General features: G+C 34.4%; 1 pseudogene; it reads left to right on the plus strand.

Moving 5' to 3' along the window:
- Positions 1 to 1,121: 1,121 nt before the first annotated feature.
- Positions 1,122 to 3,630, plus strand: LOC142168872 (F-box protein CPR1-like; annotated as a pseudogene).
- Positions 3,631 to 4,716: the final 1,086 nt, after the last annotated feature.

The following is a 4,716-nucleotide window of genomic DNA, read 5'->3' on the forward strand; positions in this document are numbered from 1 at the left end:
ATAGCATAACATATTATTATCTTGTACAATTAAAAATCTATAATTAGAACTACTTTATACTCCCTCCGTTTTAATTTATGGGAATTCATTTGACTGAGTACGAAGTTTAAGAAAATATGGAAGACTTTTGAACTTGTGCTGTAAAATGAAGCACATATATTTTGTGGTTATAAATCATTACATAAAGGTAAATTGTTTCCAAATAGGGAAATGAGTCATTCTTTTTTGGATGAACTAAAAAGGAAATAGGTTCAAATAAATTGAAACGGAGGGTGGAACTAAACTAAGTTATTCATCGTCTTTGCAGGTTTAGAAGATATCATTTTTTCTTTAACACAATTATTGGATCAATGTAACAACACTCATTTTTGTCATAAAAATAAATATAATGTTGATTGCTATATTATACATGATTCATTCTTTTTATATAAAACTTTATCTTAACGCGGTATATACATGCAATGCACTTATTCTAAAACTAGTAATTTAATAATTATACGACACCTGATAGCACATAATAATATATGCAAGTGGATAACCATGTCTGCACTTTGCATTTTTAATTATATTTTGTTGTAATCTTAGACTATAACGATTTGCTTGTATAATTGACCAACAAGAGAGATTCTTGAGAAGTTTTTTCTTCCGTCATTCCCTTTGAAGCACAATCGTGAAAGGCTGATACAAAATATGAGGAGTCATTGGTTGATCATATGAATGGACTATATAGAATAGGTGTATCGTTTTCTTAATGTAACTAGTCAGTTAGGTACTATTATTTTCAATTTCCATTTTATTTTACCATATAATTAAAGAAAACATAACAAAAATAAATAAAGCAAAAGAAAAACAAAACACAAAGACAAAAATGAAGGGAAAAAATCAAGAAGAATTACCTAAATTTTAGTTCAATGAACCGCTTAAACTTAAAATAGGTGACGATTATATAATATTCTTAAAATTCATACGATATGTATATGTTTAATAAATAGTGAATTCGACAGCTATTTTGTTAAAATCAACTAGAACTCCTGGCTAAAAAGAGATAGTCCAGGTTTTATAGCTGATTCAGACCTACTAGTAGAAGGACTTCTCAAGATCAATTATAAGACCGTGGCTTCGCAATCCGCAGTCTTCTTACTCTCAAATTTTTGCACCCCAAATGGAAGATTCAATCTTGATAGACCCTACCCTTCCAACAGTACTCATCACTGAAATCCTCTCAAGGCTTCCAGTGAAAACCCTCGTGCGGTTCAGGTCTGTCGCAAAATCTTGGCTTGCTTTGGTTTCTAGCCCTGAATTTGTCAAAACCCATCTTAGTGTATCTGCTAATAACAAAGATTAGACTTGTGTTGACAGAGGTTAGGAATATGTTATACATTCTTAGGGACTGTTCTGTTAGCTCTTTGCGTAGTGATTCTGTGACTGAGGCATTGCACTTGAATTATCCCATGAATAAACCCAACAAAACTTTTACCATTGTGGGTTCGGTTAATGGATTGATTTGTCTTGCCACTGATGATAATGACTTGTTTCTGTGGAATCCATCAGTTAGAACACATGTTTACGGAACTGGCTGGACCGGGATGGACATGGAAAAAAACAGTCCGTTTAGTGGGGCGGGCGGTTAATATGCTGGGATACCGGGCTGGTAGTGGGCTGGAATATTTCGGGTTTTGGTGGGCCCAGCCGGGTTCTGGCTTATCGGGTCCGGACCGGCCCGGATTTTTTTTTTAAAGTGTATTATGTTTCCTTGTTCAATGTAATTATTTGCAAACTTTTAAATAATAAAATAATTATTTTAAGGCATAAAATTAAACTTTTATACTTCAAAGTTTAAAGTTTTAAATTTTAAATTTGAATTTTAAAATTTGAAAATTGAAATTAAGTGACTACATAAAATTATTTAGTAAGATTAATATGTAAGGATCAAACTTCAAAGGCTTTCATTTCATATTTTCATTGCATAATAATACTTCAAATTAACTTGTCTTATAAACTAACACATTAAACTTAAATAAGTCAAACAAATTCAAAATAACCCAAATTGTCTCAAATCAACTTAAATATGAATTTCTGGAGGACGCACAAGACAACCCTTGATATGCCTCCTTAAACCAGTTGTGCCCTACAACTTTCAGTGAACATTAAAGACTCGATCACTGTTCTTGCACTCTACTTTGCGAACTTTTTCATTTTCTTCTACCAACTCAAAGTGTTCCCAGATATGTGAACGCACACTAGAAGCACGGGGCATGATTTAACTTGAACCTAACAAAAATAGTAACCACACTTCACTTGATAATTGTAATTTTATAGTGGCTACCGTAAATAATTGATAAAACTTAAAATATTAATTAATTTAGAACTTGAGAGCAATAAGCAATTCAATAATCAAAAGGGAATTGAGAGAGAATTAGATTACAAGAAGAGACCAAGTTGTGAAAAAAATAAAGAAGAGGGGCTATTTATAGTTATTAAAAGGCTAAGAATGTAATTTATCAATTATTAGGGGGTGGGGGGGCTATTTTAGTAATGGGATAGGCCGAAATGGCTAAAAGTTCAAAAAATGGTCGTTGCTCAACGGTCATATTTTATTTTGACCGATCAGAATTTAAAAAAATAAAATTACAACATAAACTGGGCTGGACCGGGCTGGACCGGGTTGGACCGGGCTGGAAGGGTTAGCGAGCTAGCCGGGTTCCGGTGCAACAGTAGCCAAAAAAGATCCGACCCCGTCCGGCACAACCCCCTACCCTAACCAACCGGTCCCACCCCTTACCGAACCGGGCTGACCCGGGCGACCGGGTCGAACCGTGTTGTTTGTGGGCCGACCCAAACCGATTAACACCCTTAGTTATAAGGTACAAGAATTTGCCTAATTCTAGACCTACAGTAAGTCGTGGTTACCATTTCGGTAGGTTCAAATATGATTTTGGATATGATGAGTCCAATGATGATTATAAGGTAGTAGGTATGTTTAGGAATCGCGGCAATAAAAGGTTGCATCATGTTGAGGTCAAAACATATACTTTAAAGAGTAATCCTTTGAAAAGTAAGAATGATATTCCTGATGGGGTGCGATTCATTGAAATAGGTAAGTTTGTAAATGGAAAGCTTCATTGGGCTGGGGAGCTTCATTGGCCTAATAATTGGGATTTTTTCATAAGAACTAGAACATCATTTCTATTGATTTGGCTGATGAGAAATGGGGAAAGGTGGAGCATCCCCGCTATGGAGAAGGAGATTATTTTTGGAGCTTGGAGTATTGGGAAGCGATCTTTCAATGATTTGTAATTATTCGACAAGTCACGCAGATGTGTGGTTATGAGAGAGTACGGAATTAAAGAGTCTTGGACAAAAATATATACTGTCAAATATCCTAGTTATGTATATTCTTCTTTTATTAATCGAACACCTTGCATGTCAAACAAAGGTGAAATATTGCTTGTGCCTGGATCGACTTTAATGGGACACAATCCAGAGGATGAACTGATCAGATATCCAAAGATTATCAATTTTCATTCATGTGTTGCGACGGATATCTACATTGAAAGCCTAGTTGTCCCCTATTACAGAATGAACCAAGCACACAAAAAAATTGAACGTTGCAGAAGCTCAGATGAATAACAATGCTATAGCTAATGACTTGTAAGAGTTCCACGTTATACATTTTCCTGTTTCTATTTCACAAAAAAAAAAAAAAGATATTGCATGTTTTAAGGATATCTTCACACCACATCGGCTTCTATTTATGCTTTTCCTTTTTGCATACTTCCATGAAATAACTTCTTTTTGTGACAGTTATTTGGTTGTAGTGCTTGGTGTTTTAAGGAAATATGTTGTTCATATAGATAGAATAAGAATAAATAGTGCGAGGGACATGAGAACCTATGGTGCTCAGACTCTTCAAAAGTGTTGCCGTACCCTTATCGGATCCTCCAAATATGCACTAAATTTGGAGGATCCGACATACACCCAACAATATTTTTGAAGAGTCCGAACAACATAAATGAGAACCATGCAAGGTGAATGTGACAAATAATGTTGGAAAAATAATAATTCCGCCCAAAAATAATATCCACAGAAAATAATAATAACACAAGAGAGTAACAATGATACCAACTATTTTAACGAGGTAAATATAATACCCGAGCAGAGCAATATTATCACTATAATATTACAACTTAGTAGTGTCAAGAGACTACTACAATTTTGAAAGAAATAACACTCTTTATTTAAAATATCTCGCTACAATATTACTGTCATTCACTATTTATCTCACAAACAACAATCTGTAGATTAATTACTCTCACTGCTTTGCTTTCTACTTAGCTTTTCTTTATTTTTTTTTTTTGGTGTGTTTCAAAAGAGAAATGGAACCTCCTATTTATAGAAAAAACTTGCCTACCATTAGATCAATCACATTTATTCTTTGCAATTTGCAGTGCAAATTTTCATCGGTTGAAACACGTTTTTGTGACTTAGCCGCCCAACTTGCAACTTTTTCTACCTTTTTCTTTATTTCTTTTAGATGGGTCCACAAATCTCCCCCTTAATTTTGAATTTTCTTGGTCATTCAAGTCTTGATCTCAACCTTTGAAAATCTTCAAACTTGAGAGACTTTGTGAAGATATCTGCAACTTGATCATGAGATCTCACATACTTGAGCTCGACTTCTTTCTTGTCAATGCATTCTCCGATGAAGTAATATTT

The sequence above is a fragment of the Nicotiana tabacum genome, chromosome 14 (genome assembly GCF_000715075.1).
Source record: "Nicotiana tabacum cultivar K326 chromosome 14, ASM71507v2, whole genome shotgun sequence".
Taxonomy (NCBI): Eukaryota; Viridiplantae; Streptophyta; class Magnoliopsida; order Solanales; family Solanaceae; genus Nicotiana; species Nicotiana tabacum.